The following is an 18212-nucleotide window of genomic DNA, read 5'->3' on the forward strand; positions in this document are numbered from 1 at the left end:
GACGGAAGACCCTCAAACTTATTAAAACTGTCTAACTTGGTATTCGAATGCCCAGATACAAATAAAATCCTAAGAAAGCTGGCGATAATGTCACAACCAACAAAAAACAAAATCGTGCTCCTTTTCCAACAAAAATAGAAGAAATGCTCGAACCTACCAAGGAAGTATCGAGAACCTGAAAAAAAAACGCTTACACACTTCGCTTTAATCGATTAAAAAGTTTTTTGGAAAACTCTTTCGGATTGGCCAATCTATTAGAAATATCGAAAACATGCACAGACGATCCTACAACTTTAACAAAGATACTCAAGAGCATTCATTCCCTAATAAAAGAACATAGTATTAAAAATCGGATCCATAAACTATGCAGAAAAGTAACTCAAAACCCTCCCATATTTATATTCCAGGAGCAACATTTGATCCAAACAGCGACGTATCCCAAAATGATATCAGTGAGGCCCGATCAATCCTATAAGTAATCATTGACAAGTCTACCGACACTTTTGACGTTGAATATGAAAGAAATAATCCAATGGAATATTAACAGCTCTCTAAATCAGCATATTTGTAGAAATAAAACAAAGATGAGGAACATTTAAGAATAGTTATAGAGAGTTTTCAGGTAGTTTTATTTTCCAGTGTATTTTCGATCACGCGTTTATAAAAGTCTTCCCTACCTTTTCAATCAGAAGCAATATCACGGAACGTTTCTATTTGTGGCGACAAGTTTTGACAGCTATTTTTACAAATGAAGCTGATTTTATTGTTCCAACGCTAACTTTTATTTTAAGGATCAAACAAAAGTTTACAAATATGCGCATTTTTCATATTGGTCGTACAGTTTACATCGACAAATTTTTAAAGATGCAAAGCAATGAATGGTATAAAAAAATGTATAAAAAGTCAACATTTTTTAACATATTGTTCAAATAAATTGATATTTTGCCGAACTGTTTGGAAGCTTAAATTCATTATTCGAAAGTACTCAATTTTTGTTTAAGCAACTTTTTTCTGGGTCTCATCATTTTCGACATATCGAGGGAAATGTGTTTTTCTCCCCCAGATTTGAGGGTTGATTTCATCTCCTAGATATCTTTAATATCAGATAAAAAAAAAATGCGTGTCAAATATTTTTCGTTGTCAGTTTCATTAAAATCGGCCATTTACAGTGATGTCCCTTGTTAGAAGCAATAGCAGTGAGTGTCTCACTTCTAAAGATATTACAAATATGCGACACTATCCATTACCGCCAGCTATCCATTAAAATTTGAAGAATTAGAAGATGTTATTAATTAAATCAACTCCCTCTTCTCTTCATGGACGACTTTAACAACCATCATCATCTGTGAGGCTGTACTAAAATTCTCTACACCCGTAGAGAAATATTAGAAAAATTATTCGAAGATCCAAACATAATAATTCTCAATACGTTGAATTTAGATGATCTCCATGATAGTGACCACTTCCCCATCAAAATATCATTTGAAGGCAGTACGATTTCTATATATATATACACATATATACTCCATAGCCCTAAACGGGACTTAAAATTAGTTGACTAGAATAAAGACAAAGAAACAATCATTACACAAATCAAAGCACGATAGAACAACAAATTGATCCATAAACTATCAACCAAACGATCGACTGTTTCAGCTGTATCGTTGCCAATGCAATTCAAAAATATACAAAACTCCTAAAACCAAATACCAACAAAAAATATACTACTTCTTGGTAGATTGAGAAATGCCAACTGGCTAGAAAAGAATGTCATCGTGCATTCGCTAGAGTTAAAAAAATCTTTCCGTAGAAAATTATTTAGCCATTTTCAAAAAATGCGAGCAAAATTCCATAAAACGATAAAAGTATATAAATACCAATAATGATGGAGAATAAACATTATTAAAGCCCTAGCCCACAACAATTGAAGAGTGGATCAAGAAATAATCATCAAAACCTACTAGGCATTAATAAGAAATAAGCTCGATCATGGATCTATAGCTTTTAATTCAGGAAAACTGAAAACACTTCAAATAATTGACTCTGTCCAGTACCACGCCTTAAGATTAATCGGAAGATGTTATGGCACAACCTTCAAAAGCAGTATACTGTTTAAAACAAAAGAAACAATTCTATACTAAAGAGAAGATCACTCCTAGTAACATCACCTGTATAAATATTTTAACAAATACATACATTTCCATAGAAGCGAATAAAAATTTCTCACTCCGTTCTACATTAGAATAGCTAACAATGCGATCGCAAACAAAATCTTATCAAAATCTTATTATTTATAAAATATTATCAATAATAAAATATTAAAAAAAGATTCTGCCCTGGACCATTAAAATCTCAGAAATAAACACGAATTTAGCAGTATCACCAAAAAACCAAGAAAACAGTTTGGAACATATAGTAAATCGGATTTTCCACAGTTAGACCACAGCTACAGTAATTACAGTAAAATCTACACTAACCTCGAACACCAACCAAGGAACTGGAATAGCTATCATTTCATGATCTCATTGTTCGTATAATGAGATTATTAAAAAGGGTTTACCCAATCAATCATTTTTCTTTACAGAGGAAGCCTACACGATCCTTAAAACCTTCCATCTCATTGATAAAAATAATTGATCACACTCTGTTATCTATACCAACTCAACGAGTACACTCGGAGTTATAAAAATACAGCGGCTCCATTTAAATATCAACCGACATGATTTATTATTGTCTTATATAATTTTTTTTAGCTCTGTTACGCTACATTATTCTGGGTATACTTTTGTACGTGCATACAATTTATTAAATAAATTGTATTGCGTATCCATCCCGACATTCAAATCAAACATTGCACTTTATTAGTGTAATAAGGTTCTATATCTGTAACTTCCTGTACTCTTTAAATTACTCCCCGATATATGTAAATCTATCGAGTTAGACAAGCACTTTTTATCTTACGACTACTTCCACAATGTGCTTTTCTCGTTGAATACCTGTAGATCTATATATAATACTCAGTAATTAATTTGACTATAGTTCGTCAGTGGTATGTTGTGTTCCTATAATAAATAAACAGGCTAGGATCGATGCCACATTCCTTTGTTGTATTTTCAGTTCTCGAAGTTACAACAGGCAATGTGACAAACGCACATTTAAGGCGACACGCTTTACTTTTAATAAGAGAACAAGAATCTACCATATCTTATTTCTTTATTGAAAATATGCAGTAACTATTGCTTCAAATCTATACCTAGCGATTCGATCGATACTTTTATAAATCATGAAAAACGTACGAAACGATTAAAGATCATATATCAATATAAAGTTTAGTGTACCTTTATTTGTGTGATGTTATTGTGACCTTTATATATTACAAAAATGTAATAGTTTTTACACAAATTTTAGTAATTTTTAATAAATTAAATAATATTTTTTTTATGTACGAAACACATTTATGAGTAAAAATCGTACAAAAGACGAAATATACTTTCACAATAATATGTAACATAAATTATTTATATTAATATTCTGTAGGAAAATCAAATGCATTTTTAACGTATTTTAGATGTCGAAGCATTGATTCGACTAAATTTTTACAAAATTCGGATGCTATTTTTTAGTATTCCTTTTGTTAAATTATTCAAGTGCTTTCCTCGTTAAATTAATATTAAGAGACTGGAGAAACGTTCGAAGAACTTCTCTGCAGATATATTATATCTAACTTTTCGCTACTTAAAAGTTAGGATTGTGGTTATTATCGGCATAAAATTTAAAATCGTTTAAAATCGATAAATAAATTTCTGACCATTTACCTTAAAATTAATTTTCAATTTGTTTAAATAAGTTTACTTATTATTACATTGTCAATAAATACTAAATTCAACTCCAGATGCTGACATAATTATATTTTTTTAGTACTCTTCTAATAGTTAAACTGCTTACTTTCTTATATAAATATTTTCATATTAAACTTAATAAATTAAATTAAAACTTAATTAAATTATGCTTCGTTATTATACAACAATTTGCCACATTTGAACTATTCTTTAATTATTTTTAAGCAAAATCTGTAGAATCTTACTAATTTAACTATATTCAATTGTTTTTAAACATTTTAAGACAAGGGAAAGTTGATATTCTCCAATTTGATAGAATTGTCAAAAGAGTACGATGTTTACCAACAGCTAAGTTTTGTACATAATGACATATTCTCTTTAATTGACTAAATATTACTAAATATTTTATAATATTATTCTAACTAAACTATATGTTAGTATATGATTTTCAATCTCTCAATACGGTTTTCATGTTTTGTAACAAAACAATCGGTCGAATCGATTCTAAGTGATAGCCGGAAAATTGTACAAAAAATTAAAGAAAATTGTCGATCGAGTCCTCCCACATTAGTTGTTCAATTTCAAGAAGAAAGTGTAAAAAATGTAAGTTCATGAACAATTCTGCATGTCGCTAAACAATGTTATTACAATGGTTGAGTTATTATCAAGAAGCCATATATCAGTGAAACAATTTGGATAAACAGTTTGATATTTGCAAAAAATTTCATTTCTAAACAAAGAAAAATTTATTACTTTTGGTTTGGATGGTCCTAAGCAATGTGTGGCGTAAGACAAATTCTGAGTTACGTCTGAAAAACTTGCAAGCTATTTTTAAATACAACGGAGACAATATTATGGTCCGAATACAAGTCCACCCGTTATACAAAGTTGGTTACTATTGTTGGCTGACAACAGTCAGCTGTTGATGCGACATATTCATGAGAACAGCATATAATACCTCGTAAACTGAAACATATTACATATACATGCAGAGAAGAAGTTATTCCAAATCTTGTCCACAAGTAATCGAAATCGGTGAGCAGGCCAAACTTCTAAATAATTACTCACAATTTTAAAGAAAAATTTAATGCACATTGTAGTTGTTATTAACATTCGAAGAACAATTAAATTTGATAAGAATAACGATCTGAAACATAATTATATATTACATCCGTCCCTATAGTCCACAAACTTATATCCCATGTAATAGTTTGTGAAAAAAAAATTAATTGGTTCCCCCAATTGCTGGAACAACAGCAAGTATTTAACTGCAGAGACATGAATAGAATTGGGTACAAAATCTCAATAAACGTATTATAAATCATTATCCCTCAAGGAGAGAGGAAATTGAAAGAAAAATAATAGGATTTGAAAAAATCTCACATAGGTAATGAATAATTTTGTGCATTATACTTTTAATAATTTTGTCGATCGTAAGGAATGAGAATGTGATTGAAACAAAAATAATTTTCATAGTAGCTGTAAAGTGCAAAAACTGTTTCCTTTGCATTCTGTCAAGTGAGGCAGTTGAAACATTCGTGATGCGGCAATGTCTTGAAACAAAATGAAGTTGAAGTTTCAAAAATCGTATTGTTCATTTCAGCCATATATTCAACCAGGTATACTGAATCATTTGTTGATATTCTGAAGCTGAAAACTGAAAGTAAATTAACGATTGAGGTTTTAAACGTACTATTGCGTTATTAGAGCAAAATGTCGATGTCCATGGAAGTTGTATAATCAGAAATATATCTAGGAAATATTTTCCACGGCCTGAAGAAGAAAATATCAAGTGACTGTTATTGTTGAAAGAATTTGCTTGAAGACCACGTTCGGTCTTTTTCACGTAACCAGGGAGTTGAATCCAAGCTAAGCATCATGGAACAACATTGTTGATTTCGATGATGATTTTCGAATGGTACCAGAAAATTATTCAGTATGCCTGACTAAATGTATCGCTAAAAGGGACAGCACAGTATTTGAAATTTCAGCTTCGTTCTGTTTCAAAACAATGCTGCACCACAAGAAGTGCTTGTAAAATGTAAGAAGTAGTTGTAAAGTTAAATTGCCTCACTTGACAGGATGCAGAGGAAACAGTCTGCAGATTGCAGCTATTGCGAACATTATACCTGCTTCGATCACGTTTTCATTTCTCCCGATCGACAAAATTATCACAAGTTTAAAGCACAATTGTTCATTATCTATGAGAGAATTTTTCGAGTCCCAATATTTTTATTTTATTTTCCTCTTTACTCGAGAGACAATGATGTACATTTATTCAGATTTTGTGCTCAATTCTGGTGATGCTTCTGCATTTAAACGCTTGCTATTGTTCTTCGGAGGGACCAATTACTTGTTTTTACAATCTATCACGTGGGCTCACGAAGTAAATAATGTCCTAGCATGACACCTGCAGCCGCGTGCTACGCAACCGTTAAATAGGGTTTTTCTCACTGTTTAATTGTTTCTCATGAACAAATTGGATTTTAATAGGTATTTTAATTTACGTTTCCGTAAACCTTGTTATCTGTGTTATCTGCGCAATTTTGACAGCAGTTAAATGTGTTTGTGTTAAATGTGTTTCGTTATAAGATACATGACGTCAGTCAAACGTACTATGCTATCGGAATATTTTTATTATTCACTGTATGCACGTAGTGATTTTATCTTTGAATTGATTACTAAATCACCAAGAGACTCTACACTTTTCTTTAAAAAGTAAATGCATATTACACTCGCACCGATGCATGGAAAGAAAGAATTGTATCATCGAAGGGTGTTCCGCATTGCAGACTTCTACTTTTTTTTTCTATAAATTTCTTATATATTCGCTTACGAGAGGTGAGGGGGGCTTATAGTAGGCAAACGTTGTAGTATATACTTAATATAAGAAAACCCTAAGAGACTTTCATTGAATAGGCCTCCGTTTTGAAAACATAACTGTTTATAAACGTTCATATACATGTAGTTCACGCGTAACAAATAGCTAACTTTCTATTGAAAAACTCAAGACGATTAAAAGTTTCACCAATGTTAATGCTTATATAAGAAATGTAAATGGATTGGATGAAATTACAATTATACTGAGACCAGAGAAAGTAATTGGAACATAAGTTTGTATGTTTAAATCGCCGGTGTGCAATTTCCATAAGTCTAATTACACAAATTAAATTTGGCAAAAATTAAGTGAAAGAGGAGAATGTAGAATATGTGTGATGAAGAACGTGGTCATTTATAATGTAGTTCAGATGAGAGAACAGTATTTCTATTATTAGACGAACAGTCCTAATGGCTTTTTTCGTGGTTTTCTTGACGACACTGGGAATATAGACTGGGTGGTATTGTAAACCATTATATGGTTTACAAATTGAGAGATCTGAATATCTTCGATGTAGACAAGATACAGGAAAGGAATGGGAACTTCGTCTTGAGGCAGGCTTTGAAAAACTTTTCTCGTGACAGTGCTAGAGAACTTAAATCCAAACATAATATCCCGCTTTTGCGTTAAAAAGCTTACGAAATTGGTGATTTTATTCCAAACGCAAAGTTCTTCAGAAGAGGGTTGTTGCCGACATTTTTAAATGCCTCTGTAACGTCTACCAAACAGACCAATACATCTTTATTCGTGGAGAACTTTGGACTTTACCCATATGAAACCTGACATAATTGGTAAGAAGGTTACGTTAATATTAACTGCTACTTCCTACTACCTTCGACTTGGTGTACATTTTATCTTGCCCGTGTGTTGATCACGTTATTATTCGTTTCGTTAAACTGCCTGTATGCAGTTTCTCGTGCAATTCTCGTAATTGTAAGAGAACGCTGAGAACTGGGCATTTTACCGCTTTCGGTTTTTCTTTAGCGAAGGAGCTGAGACATGTACGCGAGGTATCTAGGTAGAGTGCAAAAGGAAACGGACATTGGCAATTTTAATAGAATAAAGACACTACAGAAAAAGAACAGAAATCTCGCTCATACTGCGGAACACGCACACGTCTTCCAGCAATTTCTTTTCTTTTCTCTGTTGGTACCGGATGATGCACGCTCGCATTCACTCCCTTTCTCTCTCTCTCTCTCTCTCTCTCTCTCTCTCTCTCTCTCTCTCTCTCTCTCTCTCTCTCTCTCTTTCTCTCCTTCTGCAGTTACATATTTCAGCTGGTTCAACGGCTCACCGAATCGACCGCTAATTGACTGATCCAACCTCACACGATTCAACCGACTCGAGATTTACCCGCTAAAAATACGATTCTACATTACAGTTTGTCTTTTTAAACTATATCTTTGCTTCGTTGCATTTATCTTCTACGGAGCGTGCTAAGTGAAAAATCTTTTGTATTTAAAGTGTATGAATTTTCCGTACATCAAATTTTAGTTATTGTCAGGACTTTAAGAACCTTTAAAGTTTACAATACAGAAGAATATAACTGCTGTTTTTCAGGATTAGAACATCTAAAATTTTTGACATGCATTTTAGTTTATTACTAGGAGAAACTCCAATCTCCCCTGTTTAATAGCAACAACGTAGTATAAATTTAATCCTTAGGCTTAGACAGCAATTAGGTATAGCGACTAATGGACACAGTTCTCCTCCAAAAGGTACGTGGATACCAGGATACTTTTAACCATGAAAAACTATTATCCTTTGGATAGCGTGATTGAAAAATTTCTGTAAACACCTCCAAACTGACAACTTTTCCATGATTAGCAGATACTATATACAGAAAACTATTTACAGACACGATATTTAGAATTTTTATGGTTTTGTAAGGCAAGGATTAACGAAACGCACTCAAACATTTTAAAGAACAATGAATTTATAATTAAACACTATATTATAAGTGAACTTTGTATTCGCATTAACTGTATGTACTAGTGAATACGAATTTCTGTTTACAAACAAGATTATTCATTTCCTGGCTTCATGGATTCTTGTTTATATAATATATATAATATATATTCATATATATGAATCTATACATTGATAGAAATTTGCTTAAAAAATTACAAATTATATTAATTACAATTATATTAATTCAAATAAGTTTGGAGAAATTTGGAGGATTTTGTTTTTACATGGCTCGTACATTTAAACAAAAATATCCATGGTACCAGATACCATCGCAAATCCTAGAGTGCAAAAATAAATATAATTACGACAGAGAGTTCCTTATTGTAAAAATTGTCGTAAAAACAATCTGTTGAATATATTTAATAGAATTATGGACACTTCTGACCTATTTATATTATATCTTAGTTTAAAAAACAGGTTGCATCAATAAAAGTTAAACAAACTGAAATTATCTTCTGAATCTTAACCGTTTTAAGTTCACTACTTATAGAGCCAGAATTCTAATAACCAATATCAGCGTCCAACAATAAAACGCTATATGAAGTAAGGGATGATACAAATGATTCGGATGAAGATAATAAAAATATACTATCTGTATATATAATAGAATTAGATGCAAGTGTAATAATTAAAAATTTATTTTCCAATACTATTGTTTATTAATAAAAATAATGTTAAAACGATTCCTTTTTTGCTTTTTTTTTATGTAAAGTAATTGTTTCTTTTGAAAAATGAAATTGTAAATAATCAAGTCGTATTATAGAATTTTACTTAAAAAAAGATTGATATAAATATAATTCAAATTTTCGATAACAATTGCTGCAAAATCGTTAGTGTAGTATCTTTCAGCCCGAAAGCCAGCTTGAGAAGGTAAGAGGAGCCCAAAAGTTTCAAGCCACTATTGGAATCTAGATTTAATCATCTTTTCAAGAATTTTATATAAACAAAATGTTAGTGAAATAGGTCAGACTCTATCGCAGTGTTTTTTGTTAATAAAAAACGTAAAACTTTCCTTCCATGATGAAAAATCGTCGCATAACGAGAAAATTTTGAGATTTTCATTGAGGTGGTCAAGTAGAATAAACTTAATCTTAAGAAACAAATTAACGATTAGCCTGTATTCAATTTTATCTAAGTCTAGAGATGCCTTAAGACTCAACTATGAAGAGTAATGTTAAATTCGTGTAAGTTTGTCGACCACCACTTCGATTTATTGTAACCAATTCTAGAAAACACCCTCCATTGAATTTATTATTAGATAATTTGTTATTTAAGATCCTACATTTATTCTACAAATATATATCAATTTGAAAGTTGATGGTTTTGGAAAATTTTCTAAAGTTATCTATTATTTCCTCTCGGTGTACTTTTTCGCTGTAACCATACGTTTTTTTTATTCAATATAATTAGATATGTTGTGTGTGTGTACCAATTTTTGTGGGAAGTCTTTCTGAGATAAGTGACCTTAGCACTTATCTTTTCACCATGGTACAGAGTTCTTCTACCACTTTATGTTCGCAGATTTATGTAGGGGAGTAGGTTTTATTATAACTTTACTATAACTATTTACCGATGGTTTCATGCGAGTCGCAAGTGGATTTAAAACAGCTAAGATATGATTTCTCCATATAAGAGTGGTATTCAATCGAGTTAATCTGTTTAGAGGAAAGATGTTTCTTTATGTAATGTATTTTATCGACTAGAAGATCAACACTTGTAGGAAAATGATCCGTTAATGTTGGATATACTATTTTTATTAAAATCAATCTGAGTAAACGTTTTGTAATTAATTAGAATTAGCTTGAAGTCATTTACGGAGTTGAGAAACTTAATTCCATTGATATCGATTTTGAAAGAGTTTCTCAAGATGTAATAGGAATTGGAATCGCTAAGGATAAGACATGGATCCAATGTGAACTTATTGTTAGCAAGAGAAAAATTTGGTTTCGTTCTATGTGTGAAACACTGCGGTGAAGGACTGCCCTGTAGCACACTGCTAAAATTAAGCTGAGAAATAAATCATGAATTTGTATCGCTCGCGTTTCAGAGTATCAAAAATATGACAGAGATCTCGTACGGTACTAAATTTTAGAGATTTTTTCACCAAGATAACTTGGCCGTCACCAAATTTACTAATTCTATCGATTCTTTGTGTATGGAAACCGGTGAGATTAAATCTTTATCACTGTTGAGCTTGGTTTCGATGTCAATGAATACGTCAACTTCTTCTAACCGTTTATGGAGTTTCTCTTTGTGATTAAAAATTCCTCTGTAGTTACAATATACCTGTCAGAGCCCAGCAACAAGACAGAAATCACGTCTACACTAACTACATGATTACTAGATTGGAGTTGAATATGTCGAATATGTTTATTATTGGAAATAACGTCCTCTGATGAAATAGACCAGTCAGAATCGGATTCAAGGACCTGAGATGAGGAAAATCCATCTTTCGTGTCTTGTTCTTCAGTTTAATTATCGCACAGTTTAAGTTTTTTAATAATGCAAGAAACTTCAGTTTTGATAACTGTTCTGTTTACATTTGAGTATGTTTTGTGTAGCTTCTCGATGAGAAAAGTCAAATTATCTATGAATCGGTACAACTGAACAATATTTAGATTGCCTTTGGCTTGGAGCAGAAATTTTTTACACTGTTCAAACCTTAATACATACATTTGTATCTGGGTATTGGAAAGAATACGTTTAATTGATTTTAAAGTGAGGTCTGTTGTTTTAGAATTAGTTTGGTTTGCTTCTAAATTAGTGTGGTTTACTGTAGTTTCATTTTTCTCTCTTTCCTTAATTAGAGTTATGAAACGTTTAATTGAGGAGGGACTTGTAAAGGATAAGTTCTTTAATTCATTGAGAAAATTAACATCAAATAGAACAGGAGATAAATTTTTATGTGTGTTGAAGACCTTGTTTAGAGTGAAGTCCATGGTTCGTCGTATATACCCAGTTGTTGATGAAAATTTTTGAAATTAAGAGATTGGAATGAAGTTTCTTTTTCCAATTTCGACACCTGAGTTGGTAAGGAAACGTTATCAGTCTGTTGAGTTAAACCTCGAACACAGGTAGAACAATACTTCGAGATATCTCTCCTTTTCCCAAGCACTGTAAATTATCGGTAAAAATGTAAATCCAATAAGACAGGTCCTCGTAATTTACTTGTATACTCGTATTCTCCTACAGTTTGTTTACATCATCCCTGCCGAAGCTAAGAATGTGTATAAATCCGGATTTTGTAAATATTACTTTGACGAAGAAGATGGAAGATACCATTCTGATTCCCATTAGTTTAAAAATATTTATTAAGATAGTATTTGGTATGATAGAAAAATAGGACACACATTGGAGGAATAATCGGATTGATTTTCATAAGTAGATATCTGACAAAGAACAATCCATCCTTAATAAGTATGTTTACTTTGCCTGTAGTGAGCTTGTCGACCAGGAATTTATCTGACAAATATATACATTCTCTATTATTGGTAACCCTTGCAACTGTATATTAACTGGATTAATAACTTTCGCGACAGCTTGGATATCGCATGTTCTTTCGAAGCTATCGACGAATCATAATTTGAAGAATGTTTTCTTTATCCATGAGTTATGAAAGAGATTCTTGTACATAAGAATTTATCTCTTAAGTAGGAGATTGGTAAACAATTAATATAGCACACCTAATCAATATTGATAAAATAAAAAGCTGTTGTCAAGGTAGGTGTCTAGAAGATAAAATTCAGTCTTTAAGGGAAGGGTGTAAAACCGAAGATTGTTTTCTAATATACCTTCTCTTCGTATTACTTGAAAGTCAAAATGATTAATATCGGTTTTTCATGACAATAAGAAACATGTTAACAAATTTTAAGATGAGAATTTATTCTCCATTAAAAATTGACAAACTTTCGGTTATAACTTTTTTTTAATACAATTTATAAGTAAATAGATGAAATTATTTGATTAGAGTAATTTGTAGTTATAGGAATGTTGCATAATATAAAAATGTCCCGACATTGTTTATAAACATTCATTTATCAGATGCATCGTACTTTCAGATTATACTAACACAACAAAGACTTCACATTCATGTATCCCCGTTGATGATGGTACGATATGTTGCCTGCAAACTTACGAAAAACGACAACATGGAAATTACAAAAAAAGGAAAAAGAATAAAGAGACTATTCAAATCGTTACCCATCATATATTATTATACATGGAAATAAATATGTTGTCGAAGTATTAAAGAAATCACCATTCTTGACTCTGACAAAGGGAATGTCAGTAGCGATCCTCAGCCTGAAATTTAACAGACTTATAAATATACGTGTATAATAATCGTAACCGAAATTATAGCTGTAGATTATCAGCTGAGTGTGAAAGAAATTAGAATATTTGGAAAAACTGCTTAGTCTACTAATTCGCATAATGAAGTTTAGATAAAAGCGTTTTGGCTGTAATTTGACGTAAGAACACTGAAAACATAATTGTATGTTACACCACGAACATTTCGTGCAAAAATATTACGAGTTTCTTACGCTTGTCATTACACCATGGCTACTATTGGTTGAGAGATTTTACTACTCGAGTAGATCTAATTAAGCGTTTTTTCAAACTTTATACTTATTTTTTTCATAACTGACTGATTATCTACGGTTATAATTCCAGTTACAATTATTTTACGTATCGGCCTATGAGCCTGCAAAATTTCAGTAAAATCGTCGAGGATCGTTATTGATATCCCCTATGTGAGAAACATTAAGTTGATTCATAAATTGAATATTTTACTATTAGCTGATTTTAGAAATGTATTTCTATATCAAGATGGCAATATTCTTCCACATGATGGACATTAGACTTTTCTCGATTGAAAAATAGCTATCGTTTAACGTAGAATTAACTTTAAAATTGCATATGATTGCGTCATATTGGAACGGCTTTTAGAAGAATGTAGCAGTCTATAATTTTTCAAATATAAATGTTTTATCAGAACGAAATAATTTTATTTGTAAAATTTCATGCAACTTATACGGCAAAATACAAAAAGGAAAAAATTATTTTTAATTTCCTTAGATGGTAGATACTAATAGAAACCATGATCAATCACATGAAATCAACTACACTTTGAATGATATCCAAAATTTTAATGCGTTCGATGTAAAGAAAATTCGTGAAGAAAACATTTCTTGAAATGGTATAAATGCAGAATTCAGAGAATTTTATTTGTTTTTCTTACGAAACAACGCTAAATAAACTATGCATTTGTACGACCTTGTGACTCTATACGTCTTTCAGTTCAGAAGATTCTTGTAACAATTTTAAATGTTATTTTTCATTCTAAAGGTTAGTATATCTCAAAAAGCATTAATTTTGTTTAACATTGTATCTTAACACTCTTAGAGTCGATGCACATAGAAAAATACAATTCCATTTTTATAAAAAGTGAAATTACACTTTCAAGTATATCGGTAAATTTACGAAAAGAGTAAAACTATGGGAAGGTAAATCTTAAGCATTTAACTTTTTCTGATACAACTATTATCTACTTCTAACCAAACAAAAGCTATAAACCGATCCAATTCCATCACTTACTCTATGTAATCGTGTACTTCGAACTGTATTCTATATAATTTCACAAGAAAGGGAATTTACGTTTAATTACCTTTTAGTATTGTTTTTAATACTGTGTGCACACATTCGAACGTATTTTTCATTCAAGAACGAAAACACATGTTCGAACAATAATACTTAAAATTGTAATAATACTTAAGATTGGAAAAGTCCTTATATCGATCGCAGCACCATTTGATTTAAGATCCAAGATGAATCATTGATCCACAATTAACGATTATATGGCACGTTATCGGCTAATAATTACATACCGTAGCCAAATTTAGATCTACAACTCGAACGCTGAGCAAGATGACCATTGATGCATTCGCATTAATAATAAATTGATGACACATCAGTACGCTGACGAAATTATTTCAGCGTAACTGAGAAGTCCGGCACAATGCCAAAACGAACGCGAAAATATATTGTAGCAGCTCCGGCACAATTGTATCGAAGACACCGAGTGTCATAGATAATAAGAGTACAAGATAGCGGGTTCGGCAGTCGTTTTGTCTTATTATTTCAACTATCTGTAAGAAATAGAGTACCCGTGATACGTGTGTGTCTTTTGAAGTTTGCAGAAAAACTTGTGTACTTTTTGTGAATGTATTAGTGTCGTTGTTTTTCATTGAAATAATGCAGGTTCCTGCATAAAAGTTATTAAAGGTAATAACGCACCTTTCATAATTTCTTGCGTGCTCTTTTGATTGCTTCCCATTAATGCCTAATTACAGATCATGATATTTAATCGTAATTAATAAGTTTTAATAACAATTTCAGTTATTTCTAACAAAGAATATAAATTTACTCTTCTATTTGTAATATGTTCTGAATATATTTGCCAAAGATTAGAATATTTTATTATTGTTTGTACATAATCAACTCGTATTGAAAATTACGTTGAAAGCATCGTTAATGTCAATATGCTTCGAAAATATTGTATACTAATATATAGTATATATATTAGTACATTGCTCCTACTTTAAACGAGTTAGAACACTGTTTTATAGTAAGATATTTTTTAAGTACGTTTTAAAAAGTAGTAGGTACTTCTAATGGTTAAGAGAAATACTTAGAACGCTCTTACATTACTTATGGAACAATGTCCATACTCAAAACATGGGAAGAAATGTAGATTAAAAAATTGGATATTAACACATCAACCTGTATTCGGATAAATATCTCTTTATAATTTTTGCAAAATTGTCTGTACACGAAGTGTGCGATTTTGCGAAAAATCCATGAAGCAACATGCGACTTTCCAATCCTAAACAATTGCCCATCTTTGTGGTTTAATATCTGTACATTGAAAGTTGTAAAACGCCAAATTGTGTAAATTCTTTAGGTGTGTTCTTATAGATACAAACAGAAATATTATATAAAATGAATAGTAAAAAGTATGAACGCAGTATACTAAAGAAGAATGTTAAAATAGCGTTTCGTTTTCATTTAGAACGTAACTGTGAATATATTTTTCGAACACTTTACGAATAAAAATTAAATTTATCATCCCTGACCTCGAAAAGGAACACGATGCCCAGGAAACAAACGCTGATATTAATAGTTGTAAACATTCTGATTTGTATCGCAGTGTCCGTGATACAATAAGCAAGGTAAGTGTAATGTAAAATCTTAAGTTTCTTCTGTTCGTTGAGTTACATTTTCGTTGCACCACAGCAGTAAGTATGTATATAAAATATAGAAATAATGAGCCTATTGTATATCGAAGATGCAAACCTATTCGGTTCAACTTTTCATTTCGCATGATTATAATATACCATACAATATACCATTTGCTTGTTTCTAAAACAAACACTTGTCAAGTGTATACAAGAAAATGGTCTTATTATACAAAACATCGATTTATCGTCGATCAATATAACTACAATAATTCTTTCGTTCCTACCGTTATGTTCCGTGATTCGCGACGAAAAAGTAAATGGACTATACAAATGTGTTTAGCGCGAGATGCGTTTTATTAACCGCTATCGACTATAATTATAATCCTAACTACATAAATTGGACACGAAACATGCCTACAGAACCGTCCTGTAATAAATGGTAACTTTACAAAGTTCGTACAAAGATCGTACAGCCGTAAAACCGAAACGATTTAATCGGTACACCGAAAGGAGTGAATTCTTCAACGAACACGACACATCGTTGGTCAATTTGTGCTGCAAGATCGTCTTTGCTTACGAGTTTTCGCATTTAGAGCTTATGTCTCGTAAATACCCCTCCAGTCCGCTTACATCCTTATTTGGTCTATTGGCATCCAAAAGGACGAGATACTTCATTAAGCCCCGCAAGAGAAACCTGTCCTGCTGACGACCGGAGATGGGCGGATCATTAAGATCGTCCATTTAATTCGAAAAATCAGCTGCCTATCGCTACAATCTGGAAACCGGTTGTCACGGATTATCACCAAAGGTATTTTTTCCTAATACCGAGCAAACGTCCCCAATCGTATTGTTCGGTGTGTAAAACTCGATCCGATGCGAATCTTACCGTAACAGTGCTAAAAAGGAGGAACAACAAGGTCTGGACCATCGATTATTAGATCCAACGCGTTGTACTTCTTCGAACAATTATCACGAAAAGTAAAGTTGCACGATTAGAGTAGTCCTCGGATGACTAGACGAAATCGGGTTTTTGTTCCGGAGAGTTCCTTATCTCGGGCTAACATCTCACGACAAAAGAGATACTCTGAAGACGAACAAGATAATTCAATTACGATGTTGCGTGCAAAAAGAATTTAAACCGTGTTAAAGTTTGTTAAAATAAAAACGAATACAGTAATTACTTTATTAATTCATTTATTTTATGTTATATAAATATAATCAAGTAGTTGTATCATTTGACAATAAACAACGCCTAAAATGTAATTGTTCTAAGTTATCACATTTGTTGAATAACAGGATATAATTAATCATAATCGTAATCATTTTTACGATTGTGGGATATTTTCATTGGGAAATTCATTGTTCTGTTAATACTTTAATGTTACAAATTTTTGCATCGTAAATTTAATGTTTCTTGCAGCGTAGTATTTCAATTTTTCAATAAGTAACTTTTATTCGTTTTAAAATTGAAGCTTAGTTTCAGATTGAAAATTAATTCTCACTCGCATACATATATTATATCTTGAGAACGAGAATAGGTGTTTAATATCATGTGCAATCATTTTTCATTTTTCGTATTTAGTATAGCATTGACAATTTTTTCCATACGAAGAACATTTGGTCAAAGCCTAAATTTATAGCGTAAGGAGAGGTCCCGAGATCTGACGTTGACTTTTTCATTGGGTTTCGCTCAATGGTAGAGCTTGAAAAAACTGAAACTAATTATACCGGGTTTTGGGGGCAAGCGGTTTATAATTTTTGAAATATTTAGCGTTGAAGTTATTACCGATATTTATTTGATAAAGTACAATTGAACGTATCGGAAACAAACATGGCGGAATTGATACGACAGTTATGTAGTAATGCTGCGGTCGTAGGTTCTTGAATTCTTGCTGAAGACAGTTTTTTACAGATACTTTTTCCAATCTTTTAATCTTCATTTTAATCCTATATAATATAGCAACATAATTAAAGGTAAATATGAGTTTATATATATTTTATGTAATTACATCTATCTACATCGTGTATGTAAGATATTTATTCTTATTATACGTGCACTTGGTCATCGATTGACAAAAAATCGTTCACACTGTATCAATGATAATCGCTGACGTTTCCAAAGGAGTTAAATGCAAAATCTTGTATCGATAAAAATATATACAGCTTTCATTTGATGCACGTGGTGCCTAAAATTTTCATAATTCGAGTGCTTCTTCGAAAAGTAGCATCCAGGTTCATATATTTCGTATATTCAAAATAGGCATTAAATTCGTTATCTAAAAAGAT

General features: G+C 31.6%; 1 protein-coding gene across 30 annotated transcripts in view; it reads left to right on the forward strand.

Annotated features, from left to right (window-relative positions):
• Positions 1 to 18212, forward strand: part of LOC143143860 (tubulin monoglutamylase TTLL4) — a 554572-nt gene that overhangs the window by 454589 nt on the left and 81771 nt on the right. Inside the window, exon 1 of one of the 30 annotated variants that reach the window (XM_076305659.1) lies at positions 14806 to 14970. The exons of the other annotated variants lie outside the window; for them this stretch is intronic. The gene's annotated coding sequence lies outside the window, so the exon portion shown is untranslated. Of the gene's footprint in view, positions 1 to 14805; positions 14971 to 18212 lie in introns of those variants that run through there. 30 annotated transcript variants of the gene reach the window in all.

This window comes from Ptiloglossa arizonensis, chromosome 2 (assembly GCF_051014685.1).
Source record: "Ptiloglossa arizonensis isolate GNS036 chromosome 2, iyPtiAriz1_principal, whole genome shotgun sequence".
Lineage (NCBI taxonomy): Eukaryota > Metazoa > Arthropoda > Insecta > Hymenoptera > Colletidae > Ptiloglossa > Ptiloglossa arizonensis.